Source organism: Podarcis cretensis, assembly GCF_951804945.1.
Source record: "Podarcis cretensis genome assembly, chromosome: 1".
Lineage (NCBI taxonomy): Eukaryota > Metazoa > Chordata > Lepidosauria > Squamata > Lacertidae > Podarcis > Podarcis cretensis.
The window spans coordinates 7,356,233-7,374,096 of record NC_137170.1 but is presented as its reverse complement, the minus strand read 5'-3'; the positions used below and the strand labels follow the sequence as shown (position 1 = coordinate 7,374,096).

Genomic DNA, 17,864 nt, shown 5'->3' with positions numbered 1-17,864 from the left:
GCCGTTTTCAACAGAGCCCGGTGATGGAAGCTCCCAGCTGCACTGAGGCAGCACCGGGTGTTGACATTTTGCGCCCCTAACAATTTTGCACCTGGGGCAACTGCCCCTTGTGCCTCCCCCATGCTACGCCACTGAGGGTCTATAATACTAGGAAGTCCAGAAGCAATTCCTCCATGCGGTTTGGTATTTGGCAGTGAACTGTCCCCTGACTCTGAATGCTCTATGTTGTTCCTGTGGTTCAATCATTGATAGACCTGCCCTCCAAGGACTCTACCAGCTCATTCTTAAGAGCGGTAGTCTCCTAATCTGGGGAACCGGGTTCGCGTCTCCGCTCCTCCATATGCAGCTGCTGGGTGACCTTGGGCCAGTCACACTTCTTTGAAGTCTCTCAGCCCCACTCACCTCACAGAGTGTTTGTTGTGGGGGAGGAAGGGAAAGGAGAATGTTATCAAATCCAAACTCTTCTTCCTCGTCTTCTTCCAGAACTTAATAACATACCCTTCAACATTTCTCCAGTGAAAACAGGGACTTCCTATTCCATACTAATGATGATAATAATTACATTTTTTCTACCCTGCCCATCTGACTGGGTGGCCCCAGCCACTCTGGGTGGCTTCCAACTTATATAAAAACATAATAAAACATTAAATATTAAAAAGCTTCTCTATACAGGGCTGCCTTCAAATGTCATTTAAAGGCTGCATAGTTACTTAGCTTCTTGGCTCAGGGGTCACATAACTCCAGACCCTCCAAAATTTCTCCAGTGAAAATAGGGATGTCCTAAGGCAGGCATAAGCAACCTTCCACCCTCCAGATGTTTTGGACTACAATTCCGACCATCCCTGACCACCAGTCCGGTTAGCTAGTGTAATGGTTATAAGGGGTTGCTCGTGCGTAAGTTACCGCCACTACTGGCTAGGTTGCCTGGTTAAACCTGTCTTGGCTGACAGCCCCTTCACTCCGTGGCTGTTCAGTCGCTGGCAGAATCCATCAGTGGGTGTTTCTTAAACTTCTTCCAGCACAAAAGCTCTTTGACTCCAAGTCTACGCCTACTTTCCCTGCGCGGAAGTCTTCTGCGCAGGGTGGGTGTGGGCAGAGGAGGACCTGTGCTCTCCCCGCTGGTCTCCAGCGTAGAGTCCTGGAGACCCCTCTCCGATTCCCCCAACTGCCCCCCTTTATCCCTGGTGTTACGCTGATTTCCTTCCCCAGCCGATGAGTTCCCTCTCTCCCTGCTTGGCCCTTCTCCGGCATCGCTTGGGAGCCCTGCCTCCGCTTCTGTCTCCGATGTCAGTTCCCTGACAGCTAGGGATCATGGGAGTTGTAGGCCAAAACATCTGGAGGGCCGAAGGTTGCCTATGCCTGTCCTAAAGAAAAGAAAAACCTACATTGTCCTGAAAGACCTACATTGGCTCCCAGTATGTTTCCAAGAACAATTCAAAGTAATGGAGCTGACCTTTAAAGCCCTAAACGGCCTGGGTCCAGTATACTTGAAGGAGCGTCTCCACCCCCATTACTTTGCCCGGACACTGAGGTCCAGCTCCGAAGACCTTCTGGTGGTTCCCTCATTGTGAGAAGTGAGGTTACAGGGAACCAGGCAGAGGGCCTTCTCGGTAGTGGCACACGCCCTGTGGAACGCCCTCCCATCAGATGTCAAAGAGATAAACAACTACCTGATATTCAGAAGACATCTGAAGGCAGCCCTGTTCAGGGAAGTTTTAATGTTTGATGTTTTCTTGTGTTTTTAATATCCTGTTGGAAGCCGCCCAGAGTGGCTGGGGTATAATTAATAAATTATTATTATTAGTAGTAATATTACTATTAAAAGTGGGACATTCCAGGATCAGGTCAGAAACTGCGATGGCTTCTGTAAATCTGTCCCTGGAAAATTGGGGCACTTGGAAGGTCTTTTAATCAAGCATGGCTTGAAACCATTCTTTCAGAGATAGTTTGGAACATTTTGCTTCCTTAGGTTGAGGGAGAAGCGCACACAGCTTTGCCACCTGATATCTCATTGCTGCTCATTCACTGCTCGCAAGAACCTAGCAGATCTGCTGGTCAGGCCAGTGGTCCATCTCGTCAAGTATCCTGTTTTCACAGTGAGTAACCTGATTCCTGTGAGGAACCCACAAGGATTCAGGCACAAGAGCACTCTACCTTCCTGTGGTTTCCAGCAACTGGTATTCAGAAGCATTTCTGCCTCCAGCTGAGATTGGACAATGGCTAGAGGCCATTGTTCAACCTTTTAAAACCATCAGAGGTGGTGGCCATCACAGGGGCACATTCCATAGTGCTGTATGAAGGAGCTCACTCTGCAATGGTATCTTTGCGGAGATCAGGTGCCAAGCATTGCAGGACACACCAAATATCTCCTGAAAGCACCTACAGCAGCAAGAAGCTGAGGCAATCACTGAAGCTGTGTAACCTTCAAGGACGAAACTGTTAGGAGTTTTATCTATCTGAGCTGCTGCAGCGAGTACTGTGGTACTATGATTTGTGTACATCATGTGAGTGTCTGAGAAAGCGTGAGAAAGGAGGTCTGTATTATCTCTTCCTGTACTGTTGGAAGTTGGTTTCACTTCTATTTGTGTCGTAGTTCTGTACAGTGGTACCTCAGGTTACATACGCTTCAGGTTACATACGCTTCAAGTTACAGACTCCGCTAACCCAGAAATAGTGCTTCAGGTTAAGAACTTTGCTTCAGGATGAGAACAGAAATTGTGCTCCAGCGGCGTGGAAGCAGCAGGAGGCCCCATAAGCTAAAGTGGTGCTTCAGGTTACGAACAGTTTCAGGTTAAGTATGGACCTCTGGAACGAATTAAGTACTTAACCTGAGGTACCACTGTACTGGTGTTCAAAGAGCACAGATGTACTGGTGAAGTCTCTGTATATAGACTGTAAATAAAAGTAGTTTTAGAACTACGATTGAGTCTTCTGCTATGGTAAGTCAGAAGATTAGCGTGCTCTTCTCAGGAGAGAAGGGCTGCTTGTCACTGGTCTCTCTGGACTGAGGGAGATGCACAGCCAGAGAGGCCCCCCGGAGAGACGCTCTGAAAACTTGGGAAGTTGGTAGCCTATCCAAGGCGTGTTTCCAACAGAAGCAAGTAGCTAGGTGACCAAATGTTCAGGTGAATGCCATGAAGTTTTTATTTGGGTTGGATAAGTCCTCAATTAAATTTGGTTCTAGCTTCATTATGTTAGGCTGCCAGCATTGCAGCGCAGTTTTCCTGTATATTAGCCATGGGGATTGTTGGTACTGGTAATTGTGGAGAGAGAGGATGTCTCTTCAGGCTGGCGTGTACAAGTGGGTGAACATGAGTACATGTGGGATGATTGAGGGAAAGGCGTGTTTGTGGGTACCTGTCTGGGTCTTGGAAGAGCAGAGGTCAAACCCTGCTTAGTAGAATTTAAAGTTTTGCATTTCATTTTTATTTTTTCATATATTGTCTGATTTTCCTTGTGATCTTTTCTGGTGCAGTCCATAAATACAAGTTTAACAGTATACATTTCAAGTGTACAAAGGCTTGAGGTACATAAATGATAAATAAGTAAACAATGGTATACAAATAAGTAAAGAAGAATCATAGTATCATAGAATCATAGAATCATAGAGTTGGAAGAGACCACAAGGGCCATCGAGTCCAACCCCCTGCCAAGCAGGAAACAGCATCAGAGCACTCCTGACATATGGTTGCCAAGCTTCTGCTTAAAGACCTCCAAAGAAGGAGACTCCACCACACTCCTTGGCAGCAAATTCCACTGCCGAACAGCTCTTACTGTCAGGAAGTTCTTCCTAATGTTTAGGTGGAATCTTCTTTCTTGTAGTTTGGATCCATTGCTCTGTGTCCACTTCTCTGGAGCAGCAGAAAACAACCCTTCTCACTCCTCTATGTGACATCCTTTTATATATTTGAACATGGCTATCATATCACCCCTTAACCTCCTCTTCTCCAGGCTAAACATGCCCAGCTCCCTTAGCCGTTCCTCATAAGGCATCGTTTCCAGGCCTTTGACCATTTTGGTTGCCCTCCTCTGGACACGTTCCAGTTTGTCAGTGTCCTTCTTGAACTGTGGTGCCCAGAACTGGACACAGTACTCCAGGTGAGGTCTGACCAGAGCAGAATACAGTGGCACTATTACTTCCCTTGATCTAGATGCTATACTCCTATTGATGCAGCCCAGAATTGCATTGGCTTTTTTAGCTGCCGCGTCACACTGTTGGCTCATGTCAAGTTTGTGGTCAACCAAGACTCCTAGATCCTTTTCACATGTACTGCTCTCAAGCCAGGTGTCCCCCATCTTGTATTTGTGCCTCTCATTTTTTTTTGCCCAAGTGCAATACTTTACATTCCTCCCTGTTAAAATTCATCTTGTTTGTTTTGGCCCAGTTCTCTCATCTGTCAAGGTCGTTTTGAAGTGTGATCCTGTCCTCTGGGGTGTTAGCCACCCCTCCCAGTTTGGTGTCATCTGCAAATTTGATCAGGATGCCCTTGAGTCCATCATCCTTGAGTTCTTCCTGGATCAGGTCCATGCCTTATTTAGTCCTGTTCTCATAGTGCCTGATCCCATATCTATGGGAAAGCCACAAGCAGGATCCAAGCACAAAAACATTGTCCCCTCCTGTGGTTGCAAAGTTCACCAGTGTCGAAGCAATAATTCTTCACCATCAACTTCGTTGGACTGGTCATGTTGTGTGGATGCCTGATTATCATCTTCCAAAGCAACTACTCTTCTCTGAACTTAAAAATGGAAAGCGTAATACTAGTGGTCAACAAAAGAGGTTTAAAGACTCTCTCAAGGCAAATCTTTAAAAATGTAGTACAAACACCGACAACTGGGAAACACTGGCCTGCGAGCGCTCCAGTTGGAGAACAGCCTTTACCAAAGAAGTCACGGGCTTTGAAGACACTCGAACTCAGGACGCAAGGGAGAAACATGCTAAGAGGAAGGCACATTTGGCAAACACTCACTGTGAGCAACTCTTGAACAGAAACCAATGTCCCCACTGCGGAAGGACGTGTGGATCCAGAATTGGCCTCCACAGTCACTTATGGATTCACTGTTAATACTTTGTTTATGGAAGACAATCTTACTCGGCTACAAGGGATCGCCGAAGAAGAAGAAGAAGAAGAAGAAGAAGAAGAAGAAGAAGAAGGTGGTATTCAAAATCATTGCTGCCTCCAGCTCCAACTGGTTGCAAATGGAAATGTGCTGGATTCAGCAGGAAAGTATAAAATCATTTGTGAAACTCACTGGGAAAAAGCAGATCTGCAGAAATGGAGGCAGGGACATTTCAGTGAGATCATAATGGGAGATACAGTGTCTGATTTCCCAGTGAGAGTTCCATACAAAAATAAAAATAAAAATGGCTAAACCAGCAGTCATCTGTATCAGTCACGGCAGCTAAAATGCAGTCAATATTAGGAAGCAATAATTGCCATCAGGTCTATTTAATGATCGATGCAGCTGATGATCTATATCACCCCACAAAAACGCTGCAGATTAATCAATGCATGAAAGGAAGAGCCCGATTCACAGCTCTTTTATTTGTAATAAAATGGCCTGGACACCCAGGCCCTGGGGTTCCATTGGATGCAACATTTAAAACCATCCATTTTGATCAACTAGGCTGTGGATTGGTTTAGAAATCTTCTGAGTGGGTGGGACAGCCTACAGATGGGTGTGTATGTGTGATGGGATAAAATCCAGTGCTTTTGGGGGGGAAAACCAGCCTCATTTTGAGATTGCTCTGCATTTTTTTCGTCCTCTGGAGCAAGAGGCATCCTCTGCGCTCCCCCGCTTCTCTCTCTCTCTCTCTCTCTCTTAGTACTGCTTGAGTAGCTGCTCCTTTGAAATCCAAACATTAGCATCCTATCGCTCTTTCCCTAAATAAAATTTAGCAGGCCCATCATATTGGTTAGCAATGAATAAATGAATAAGACGGGCGAGAAACCAGCACACCCCCTCCTTCTCCTCCCCACACTTCTATATGAAGAAGCAATGCCTTATTAATTTTGACAGACAAGTTGGCACTTAGTTATTTGAAAATTCAACATGGGATAAAGTTATGCAGCCTTGATTTTCCTTACTTTCCCCCCCCCTTTGGCCAGGGGAAGAAGGGAGGGAAAATGAGGATTTGGCTGGGGGGGGGGGGGGGTTGGTGTTTTTTTTTTTTTAAACCACCCCACCAAGCAAGCGCTTTGTCAGTCAGATTGTTCAGCTCTGTGTGGTGTTCCCAGCCACCCTGCTGGGGTTTTAAGGCTGCCCATCAGCCAAAGCCCCTCCCCTGCAATTAGACAAAGTCAACACAGCAACTGTTTTGAGAACAGCTCAGAGTCGCAGAGTCGCAGCTATCAGAACACCCCCCCCCCCCCAGCCCAGGAATTCAGAGAGTCTCTGAATGCAATGGCTATTGCAACTTCGTTGTGTCTGGGCAATTTGTCGCAGGCATCCCTCGCCCATGCATCAAGCAAGATACACTGGGTGCATTTTAAATTGCTGTGGGGGACGGGGGACGGGGGACTGGAAGGTGGGGTGAGGAGGGGGCCCCTGGAGGAAGGAGGTGGTGACGGGTGTGAAACACAGTTGTGTGGTTTTTTTCCCTTTTTTTTAAGTCAGCTTGCAGCTAGGAAGCAGTTTCCATGCCTACTACAGCCTGGGCTGAAGAATGTGTTGGTCGCCATGCAGAACTCAATGAAAAAGATGAAGTAGGGAGTTGCAAAGGGGGAGGGGGGGCTGGAGAGAGAGAGAGAGAGAGAGAGAGAGAGAGAGAGAGAGAGAGAGAAAGGAGGCAAAGCTTGCTTGGCAGGGATGGTTCGGAATCCGCGACAGAGGCCTTGGTCTGGAAGGGCCTCGCTCCATGCAATTTGCAAACATGCCAAAACTTCAGAGGCATGTGATGGATGCCGGGTGGAATGCAGAGGTCGGATGGGGTCTGCCAGAAACTGGAATAGCCTCAGGAGGACTTTGCGTAGTTAGGAGACTGAAAGGGAGAGAAAGGGGAGGGGTCCTGCTCCCCCCCCCACTTTTCCTTCTTTGCAAAGTTGCGGGATAACATATTGGGTGCTATGCCTAACAGAGAATTCGTACGCTGCAAACCCCCCAACATTCCTCCGATGAAAATAGGGACGTCCTAAGGGGATGTGGGTGGCGCTGTGGGTTAAACCACAGAGCCTAGGAATGCCGATCAGAAGGTCGGCGGTTCGAATCCCTGCGACGGGGTAAGCTCCCGTTGCTTGGTCCCTGCTCCTGCCAACCTAGCAGTTCGAAAGCACGTCAAAGGGCAAGTAGATCAATAGGTACCGCACCGGCGGGAAGGGAAACGCCGTTTCCGTGTCCTGCTCTGTTTCGCCAGAAGCGGCTTAGTCATTCTGGCCACATGACCCAGAAGCTGTATGCCAGCTCCCTCGGCCAATAAAGCGAGATGAGTGCCGCAACCCCAGAGTCGGCCACGACTGGGCCTAATGGTCAGGGGTCCCTTTACCTTTAAGGAAAAGTGGGACATTCCGGGATCAAATCGGAAACCGGGACGACTTCTCTAAATCAGGGATGTCCCTGGAAAATAGGGACATTTGGAAGGTCTGACGCTGCTGCCACCAGGCTCGAGAATGACATTGGGGTCCTGTGTTGCTCTTTCACCAGATCTTCCTTCAGACTGGTTTTCCAGTGGCCATGGAATAAGCAAGCCTCTATACAGGGTTTTTTTGTAATGCCCTGCAATACCATATAGCTCAGGCTGTGTTTTTCCCCCGGTGGCCTCTGCACAGGCAAGCAGTTTTGCTACATGGAGGTGGGGGTGGCACACATGGTTCTTCCCCTTCCTCATTTAATCCCCACAACAACCCTGTGAGGTATGTTTTGGTTTTTTTTTTTAAAAAAATAATATTTATTAAGATTTTGGAAATTACAAAAAGAAAAGTTAAACATAGAAAAACAGAAACAGAAACAAAAACACCACATAAAACATTAAATTAGCAAAACAAAACAAAAACAATTAAAAACACTTCCAATCTTTTCGATCTTAACTTTCATACACTTGTTTCATTGACTTCCTCAACGCCTCCCTTTTTGTATTCCACTTCAATTAACTATTTCAGCAAGTCCTTTCCATCTTCATCTATTTTCTGTCTTATAGTTAATTTTAACATATTGTAACCTAGTTTTTCCCCCCTTTTAATGCATTAACAATCTATCTATACCTTGTTCCTTCTAACATTTCTGCCAAAGCCATATAACTTTATTCCACCTTTTTTTCTAAAGCTCCTTAATTTTACAGTATTTCTGTAAATAATCTTTAATTTTTTTCCAATCTTCCTCCACCGACTCTTCTCCCTGATCTCGGATTCTGCCAGTCATTTCCACCAGTTCCATATAGTCCATCACAACCCTGTGAGGTATGTTGGGCCTCAGACCCCTTGGAGGAACAGGCAGGATATAAATGCGGAGAGAATAATTGGGTGCATTCTTCCCACCTTGGATCAAATCTACGTTTCCAGGTGCCATAAGAAAGCTGCAGAGATAGTGCAGGATAGTGCGCACCCCGGAAATGATCTCTTTCAGTTTCTGCCTTCTGGAAGAAGGTACAGGGTTATAAAGAGTAGGACTAGCCGTCTGAGAAACAGTTTCTATTCAAATGCGATTTTGGTTTTAAACACAGTGTAAGGTAGTCTCTATGGGACGAGGGCGGCGCTGTGGGTAAAACCTTAGCGCCTAGGGCTTGCCAATCGCATGGTCGGCGGTTCGAATCCCCGCGGCGGGGTGAGCTCCCATCTTTCGGTCCCAGCTCCTGCCCACCTAGCAGTTCGAAAACACCTCTAAGTGCAAGTAGATAAATAGGTACCGCTTTCTAGCGGGAAGGTAAACGGCATTTCTGTGTGCTGCGCTGGTGCCGGCTTGCCAGAGCAGCTTCGTCACGCTGGCCACGTGACCCGGAAGTGTCTCCGGACAGCGCTGGCCCCCGGCCTCTTAAGTGGGATGGGCGCACAACCCGACTGGCCCGTACGGGCAGGGGTACCTTTACCTTTACCTTTACCTTTAAGGTAGTCTCTATGGGAGTATAGGGACGCAGGTGGCACTGTGGGTTAAAGCCTCAGCGCCTAGGACTTGCCGATCGAAAGGTCGGCGGTTCGAATCCCTGCGGCGGGGTGCGCTCCCGTTGCTCGGTCCCAGCGCCTGCCAACCTAGCAGTTCAAAAGCACCTCCGGGTGCAAGTAGATAAATAGGGACCGCTTACCAGCGGGAAGGTAAACGGTGTTTCCGTGTGCGGCTCTGGCTCGCCAGAGCAGCGATGTCACGCTGGCCACGTGACCCGGAAGTGTCTCCGGACAGCGCTGGCCCCTGGCCTCTTAAGTGAGATGGGCGCACAACCCCAGAGTCTGTCAAGACTGGCCCGTACGGGCAGGGGTACCTTTACCTTTACCTTTTTATGGGAATATATTGTATTTAATTATGGGGTATCAGAGTTTTTAGGGGGCTAACCAAACTGGGATACCTGGGATAGCAGGCTTGTTGGTTTTTGAAGGTCTGATGTAGATTTTTTTCAATTTCATTGTTCTGTATGGGACAATGACAATAACAATAAAGATTATCGTATCGTATCGTATTGTATTGTAATGAATAAACAGGTAACAGTGATGCCCCGACAACATTGCGAGAAAGGTCAGTGGCAGACACAGGGGCCCGGAGTTGCTTTTAACAGCAGAGGCTTGTTGTCAGACAACAACTCCCATCAGCCCCTGCCGTCAAAGCTAATGACCAGGAGGAGGATGGGAACTGTAGTCCCGACAAGATATGGATGGCATCAGGTTGGGGGAGGGATGCAGGTGGCGCTGTGCGTTAAAGCCTCAGCGCCTAGGGCTTGCCGATCGAAAGGTCAGCGGTTCGAATCCCTGCGGCGGGGTGCGCTCCCGCTGCTCGGTCCCAGCGCCTGCCAACCTAGCAGTTCGAAAGCACCTCCGGGTGCAAGTAGATAAATAGGGACCGCTTACCAGCGGGAAGGTAAACGGCATTTCCGTGTGCGGCTCTGGCTCTGGCTCTGGCTCTGGCCAGAGCAGCAATGTCACGCTGGCCACGTGACCCGGAAGTGTCTCCGGACAGCGCTGGCCCCTGGCCTCTTAAGTGAGATGGGCGCACAACCCCAGAGTCTGTCAAGACTGGCCCGTACGGGCAGGGGTACCTTTACCTTTACCTTTTTAGGTTGGGGGAAGGCTGCTAAATGTGTCAGCTTTATTTACCAAGAGCCTGGCCTGGCCCAAGCTGAGCACTTTTAATTAAACCTCTTTGGTTTCGGCAGGAGAGAGATGAAAGCGCAGGCTTCAGTTTTTCCTTGTTGAAATAAACGGCTCAAAGAGGATTACCATTCGGCACGGTCCATTCAGTGTTTACTAGCGGTCAGCTATAGGGTGCTGCCGAGAGACCGTTTGCACACTCCACCCCATGGAGCAAGGCGGCTTGCGTCAGGGACACAGTGCACCCCAACAACTAGATCCCTGACAACAGGGATGTGATCACTGAGGGACCATCTAGGGACCTTGGCTGAACATGGATCATGGACCCCTTTGTGTCTCTTTTAGTTCCCCCTCATCCATGCAATGTTTTCCTCCAATTGCTGCTGTCCCCCAATTTCTCCTCCATAATCTGGAGGTTTTCTATGCAACCGATGTAGCTCTCCTGTTTGGATTTCCAAAGTACAGTGATACCTCAGGTTACGTACGCTTCAGGTTACAGACTCCACTAACCCAGAAATAGTGCTTCAGGTTAAGAACTTTGCTTCAGGATGAGAACAGAAATCGTGCTCCGGCGGCACAGCGGCAGTGGGAGGCCCCATTTGCTAAAGTGGTGCTTCAGGTTAAGAACAGTTTCAGGTTAAGAACGGACCTCTGGAATGAATTAAGTACTTAGCCTGAGGTACCACTGTTCTAAAATCTGGTTAAATAACATTAGGAATGTGGCTCTATCCAAACACCTTACTTGCCACAGAAGAGTAATTAAAGGTACTTCAAGGATAGACACTTTGGGTGAGACGTGGGCTTCCATCCTTTTGCTTTATAAATGAGACAGAAGACACTTTTATTCTTCTCTCAACGCAAGAGTCTCTGTGGAGTGGCTAGTTAAATTGCTAATGCACAAATAAACTCAGTGCTGGATTACCAAATGGGTAGAGTAGGCACCGGGGCCCCACGACAAAATAATATTGATTTGATCGTGATCCTGTTGGTTGGTAAAAACAAAAATACATTAGGAGATCGTTTGTGAAGGCCCACCTGAGATTTCGACTGCCTAGGGGCCTCCACAGGTTTAATCCGGCACTGATGAAACCACTGGACAAGTTACTGTAATTATACATTGTTCCTGTATTTAAAGGAAAAACAAGAAAAAATTATTGGGGGAGGGAAGTATAGGGAACTTTCGGATTTAGAGAAGAGAAAATCTGGGAAGGAAATAGTTGGGAGAAGAATGCTGCACAGGCGAGGCAGAATTAAAGGAGGCCAAGGAAGTCCACAATCTGTGTTAAACTGAGGTATGGATGGACCCCTATAATCAGGGACTGAGGGCAAGTGTTGCTCTCACTTCAGTAGCATAATATTGTCGTTGTTTAGTTGTTTAGTCATGTCCGACTCTTTGTGACCCCCTGGACCAGAGCACGCCAGGCACTCCTGTCTTCTACTGCCTCCCGCAGTTTGGTCAAACTCATGCTGGTAGCTTCGAGAACACTGTCCAACCATCTTGTCCTCTGTCGTCCCCTTCTCCTTGTGCCCTCCATCTTTCCCCACATCAGGGTCTTTTCCAGGGAGTCTTCTTTTCTCATGAGGTGGCCAAAGTCTTGGAGCCTCAGCTTCAGGATCTGTCCTTCCAGTGAGCACTCAGGGCTGATTTCCTTCAGAATGGATAGGCTTGATCTTCTTGCAGTCCATGGGACTCTCAAGAGTCTTCTCCAGCATCACATTATGCAGAGCCAAATGGCAGCTGTTGTTTATGTGGGAGAAATAAAAGAGGCTAATGGAGAAGGGGACGACAGAGGACGAGATGGTTGGACAGTGTTCTCAAAGCTACCAGCATGAGTTTGACCAAACTGTGGGAGGCAGTGGAAGACAGGAGTGCCTGGCGTGCTCTGGTCCATGGGGTCATGAAGATTCAGACAAGACTAAACCACTAAACAACAACAATGGAGATACAGTTGGGATGAAGGGAAGCAGAGGTATAAGTTTAGCGGCTCCCTCTTTGCAGTGTCCAGAAATGGATCTAACTTACGTTGTCCAATATAACCTATTGAACACAAGAACATCCCGGCTGCTGGATCAGGTCGAAGGTGGCCCATGTAATCCAGCACCCTGTAGCCAAGAAGATGTCTCGATGGGAAACCCCATTTAAGGTGTTTCCACCCCTATTGTTCAACCCAGACCCCAAGGTCCAGCTCTGAGGGCCTTCTGGCGGTTCCCTCATTGCAAGAAGTGAAGTTACAGAGAACCAGGCAGAGGGCCTTCTTGGTAGTGGCACCCTCCCCGTGTCAAGGAGACAAATAAATTTGTTGTTGTTGTTTAGTCGTTTAGTCGTGTCCGACTCTTCGTGACCCCATGGACCAGAGAACGCCAGGCACTCCTGTCTTCCACTGCCTCCCGCAGCTTGGTCAGACTCATGCTGGTAACCTCGAAAACACTATCCAACCATCTTGTCCTCTGTCGTCCCCTTCTCCTTGTGCCCTCCATCTTTCCCAACATCAGGGTCTTTTCCAGGGATTCTTCTCTTCTCATGAGGTGGCCAAAGTCTTGGAGCCTCAGCTTCAGGATCTGTCCTTCCAGTGAGCACTCAGGGCTGATTTCCTTCAGAATGGAGAGGTTTGATCTTCTTGCAGTCCATGGGACTCTCAAGAGTCTCCTCCAGCACCATAATTCAAAAGCATCAATTCTTCGGCGATCAGCCTTCTTTATGGTCCAGCTCTCACTTCCATACATCACTACTGGGAAAACCATAGCCCAAATACACAACCTTTAAAAGACATCTGGAGGCAGGCCTGGATCAGAAAGCTTTTGAAGTTTGATGTTTTGTTGTGCTCTTTTATATTCTGTTGGAGTGGCTGGGGCAACCCAGTCAGACAGGCGGGATACAAACCCCCCCCCCCAATTATTATTATTATCATTGTTATTAGTACTAACCCTGCCATTGCAAACGGGCACACAGACACAACTGTAGCACTGGATCTGGGTTGCCAACTCACTCCACTATTTTAACTGCAAGGCTTGCGACCTTATGCAGCTCCTTTCTGGAGAGTGTCTCTCTTTCCGAAGGAAATCCCTTACACGCAAGGGAACACACCACAAAAAATACGGGTGTTTTGTTTTTGCCTGGGTTGCATTCCATTTATTGGTATATAGACGAAGGCGGGGGAACAAGGGAGGCTTATTTGAATTCCTTAATGCAACTTGGGAGGTCAATTAAAATCATAGAAACATTGCATTTTAGGGTTAAAGAGGCAGGGGCAGGCAGGCTTCAGCCCTGTGTGGTCTTGCTGGTTTCCCTTTCCTCTGCTTTTTGCTGAAATCCTGCGGCTCAGTGATGTGTTATTAACGTAAATTGATAAAATAAGAGTGCATACTCAGGGTCTCTCAGCAGATAAGGCATAATAAATCTGGGTTAAGTGATCCTAAGTATCAGCTCTTCTCTAAGAGTATAATTGCTTTGTTGCGTCGAACGGAAGTCCAGCTAAAGTACAACAACAACATCAACAACTAATATTAATAATAATAATTTTATTATTTATATCCCTCCCATTCGGCTGGGTTTCCCCAGCCACTCTGGGTGGCTTACAGCATACAGTGGTACCTCGGGTTAAGTACTTAATTCGTTCTGGAGGTCTGTACTTAACCTGAAACTGTTCTTAACCTGAAGCACCACTTTAGCTAATGGGGCCTCCTGCTGCTACCGTGCTGCCGGAGCACGATTTCTGTTCTCATCCTGAAGCAAAGTTCTTAACCTGAAGCACTATTTCTGGGTTAGCGGAGTCTGTAACCTGAAGCGTATGTAACCTGAAGTGTATGTAACCCGAGGTATACCACTGTATCTAAAAACATACTAAAAACACCAAACATTAAAAACCTCCTGATACAGGGCAGCCTTCAAATGTCTTCTAAAAGTTGTGTGATTCTCTATCTCCTTGACACCTGATGGGAACGCATTCCAGCAGGAGGTGCCACTACTGAGAAGGCCCTCTGCCTGGTCCCCTGTAACTTTGCTTCTCACAGTGAGGGAACCACCGTTCTGCACTTAGAAGATGGTTTGAAGGCTGCCTGCTTCCTTTGTCTGTAGCTCCTTAGAGCAGCTCTTTGGCCAGCCAGGAATATATATTTATACTCCCAGGAAGTGACTGCACTGTGACTGTAACATGCATTTCCTTCCTTTGAAATTGTTTTGGTGGGGGAAGAAGATGTCTGCCCCATAGGGGCACAGACTCCCCAATTTGCCATACGAACATGAGAAGAACCTGCTGCCGGATCAGGCCCATGGCTCATCTAGTCCAGCATCCTGTTTTCACAGCGGCCAATCAGATGCCTGTGGGAAGCCTGCCAACTAACACTTTAAAAGCCAACCAGGTTGGTGAACATTGCTGCCTCCAGTGGAAGTGAGTTCCATAGTTTAACTACATGATGCACAAAGAAGTACTTTCTTTGATCTGGCTTGAATTGTCCAACATTCTGTTTCATTGGATGCCCATGACTTCTAGTGTTAGGAGAAAGAGAGAAAAACTGCCCCCTATCCTCTTTCTCTGGGCCTTGCATTATTTTATAAACTCCTTGTCACGTCACCTTGTATTGTCTTTTCTTGTTCCTGTCCATCACATAACTTAGGGAATTTTTCTAATTCTAAATGAGTACAGTGGTACCTCGGGTTACATACGCTTCAGGTTACATACGCTTCAGGTTACAGACTCCGTTAACCCAGAAATAGTACCTTGGGTTAAGAACTTTGCTTCAGGATGAGAACAGAAATTGTGCGATGGCAAGCAGCTGGAGGCCCCATTAGCTAAAGTGGTGCTTCAGGTTAAGAACAGTTACAGGTTAAGAACAGACCTCCAGAACGAATTAAGTACTTAACCCGAGGTACCACTGTAATGGCAGAGTGAGTATCAGAGAAAGGGGTCGGGCGAAGGGGAGGCAACTGCAACGGCCCTCTGTGCATGCTCAGAGGTGCTCTCCACTTCATTGGTTTCAGACTCGCCCCTGCTGTTTTTAGACAGGTTCCAGGACTGCGCTTAGATGTACCCTTTTCCGTCTGAAAACCTCCGCATGAATTTGAGATTTCTGAGTCAGGAGTGTGATGAGGGATTTCTCCATCTCGGTTGAGCTGTTACAATGGCGTTTCCTTTAGAAAGAAAATAATCTTATTCTTGACATGAACTCCCACACGGTGACTGACATCAAACCTGTTCTGCTCTCGGCTGATTTCCACAATGTCTGTTTTACAGTGTCCCCTGTCATAATGTTTTGTCATTTTCTCTCCCTGTTCTCCATTGACTGTCTTTAAGCTTTCTCTAGGCTGGAAAGCCCTGGGAGATTTATTTCAGGGGGCGAAAAAACACACACACACACACACCAATCTCTTCTGAAAAAGAGAATTTACTCTCTGGGTGGGTCTCCCCCCTCGCCCAGCCTTTTCAAGGGCTTATTCTACTGTCATATGTTGGTGGTAAATACCAGATTGGTAGCAGCAGGAGGATATCGGCGCTGGAAAGGGCAGAAAGCCAGAAGGGACCCAACGGGTGCATCTTCTAGACCGAGAGCAAAGCTTCCACATTTTATGGCGGAAGCACCTCAGCCTTCCAAACACAGTTCGGATTTTGTAACTTCACTGCAAAATGCAAGCAGAATCAAATTATCCCCATCGCTAGTCTGGAGGGGCACTAATTCTCATCAGGCAGGTTGATGTTGCTTCATCTCCCCAGCCCTGGCTTAAGCCCATGGCTTCATTGTTTCTTGGTCATCTCCCTCTCCAGTTCAGTAGACCAGTGTTTCCCAACCTTGGGTCTCCAGCTGCTGTTGGACTACAATCCCCATCATCCCTGACCATTGGTCTTGCTAGCAAGGGATGATGGGAGTTGTAGTCCAAAAAACAGCTGGAGACCCAAGGTTGGGAAACACTGCAGTAGACCATCACTACTCCATGGTCCATAGGTCCTGTGGATGATGTCACCACCATGACATCACCAGCTGCAGGACCAATCCCCCCCTTTCCCCCTGCCACCTGATTTACATGCTCAGATTCGATTCGCTGCTACTTTCCCCCAGGAGGCTTCAGATGTAGGGAGAGGAGACAATGACTCCAATGCTGGAGATGATTTACACAGCACAAAAAGACAAGAAATGCCTTTCATTTTTTGGGTGTGTGTGTGTTGGGGAGGGGGCTAAATGTTTCCCTTTGATGTTGTAGCATCCCATACATAGGATGAATGGAGTTTTCGCTGGGCTCCAGCAGTGTTGGAACAATTTGGGATGCAGTTACTTTGCCCTCTTCCAGCAGCATAATTTGAAAAGGCAATTTTAATTAAGTCCTGGGTTGTTGTTGTTTTTTCTTTTTGCATGCATTTCATGGTTTCAGTGTGCCAAAGAGTGTTTTCCCCTTCATGTTTGTTTCAGACAGCTGCGCAGAGAAACACAGAGACAACTTGATCTTAACCGACGACGGGGAGGGTTATTTGCAGTAGCCAAGAGCACTGTGTTGGAAGGTGAGTTGCCCACGGTGACATTTTCTCTTGATATTCTTATTTGTACAAACGGGGCAATAAAATAAGTAACAGAGATCCATGAAGGGCCAAAACAAGTCTAGCTGAGAACCGTTCATAGGCCTGTAGCGAAATTTGTGGGTGCGAGAGAGAAGACTTCATTTATTTATGATTTATTATATCTATATAGGGGCAGGTGGGGCTCTTCCACCTGGGAAGGGAGAAGAAGAAGAAGAAGAGTTTGGATTTGATATCCTGCTTTATCACTACCCTAAGGAGTCTCAAAGCGGCTAACATTCTCCTTCCCCTTCCTCCCCCACAACAAACACTCTGTGAGGTGAGTGAGGCTGAGAGACTTCAGAGAAGTGTGACTAGCCCAAGGTCACCCAGCAGCTGCATGTGGAGGAGCGGGGAAGCGAACCCAGTTCACCAGATTACGAGTCCACTGTTCTTAACCACTACGCCACACTGGCTCTCCATCTAGGAGCCCGTCTAGGAGAAGGAAAACTCTGATCCTGAACCTCCACTGTCTTGTGGGACACCTTCGAGAGAAGAAAAAGCTCAGGAGTAAACCCTACACAAATCCAGAGTGGAATCCCTAAGATGGTTGGATGGTGCCTCTCGGAAGTCCATTTCGTTGTCTCTTGAGACAGAGAGATGCCACCCACAACATCAATATACCCCTTTTCCCTCAAGATGGTGCATATGGTTCTCTTCCTCCACATTTTATCTTCACAACTACCCTGTGAGGTAGGCTAGGCCTGGCCCAAGGTCATCCTTGTGAGATTCAAGGCTGAGTGCAGATTCAAACCCTGGTCTCCCAGGTCATAGTCCAACCCTCTAACCACTACACCACACTGGCTTTCCCCAACCTGATGTCCTTTGGATGCTTTTGTTGTTATAGTTGCATCTACACCATACATTTAAAGCACACTGCATCCCCAAAAGAAGCCTGGGAAATGTAGTTTACCTCTCACAGAGCTACAGTTCCCAGAACCCAGAACAAACTACAGTTTCCAGAATTCTTTGGTGAAAGACATGCAATTTAAATCTAACATGTACCGTAGTTTGGGCCCAATGACAGCCCAGAATCAAGATTTGATGAGGAACTAGGATGGTGAAGATGCAGGTGACCCCGTTAGAAGTGGTATAATAA

At 47.4% G+C, this 17,864-nt stretch overlaps 1 long non-coding RNA gene across 1 annotated transcript; it reads left to right on the top strand.

Annotated features, from left to right (window-relative positions):
- The first annotated feature begins 14,345 nt into the window (after window positions 1-14,345).
- LOC307208918 lies at window positions 14,346-16,888 on the top strand. Its single transcript, XR_013835266.1, has 3 exons — window positions 14,346-14,611; window positions 15,223-15,441; window positions 16,623-16,888. It is a non-coding gene; the product is annotated as an uncharacterized lncRNA (long non-coding RNA).
- Window positions 16,889-17,864: the final 976 nt, after the last annotated feature.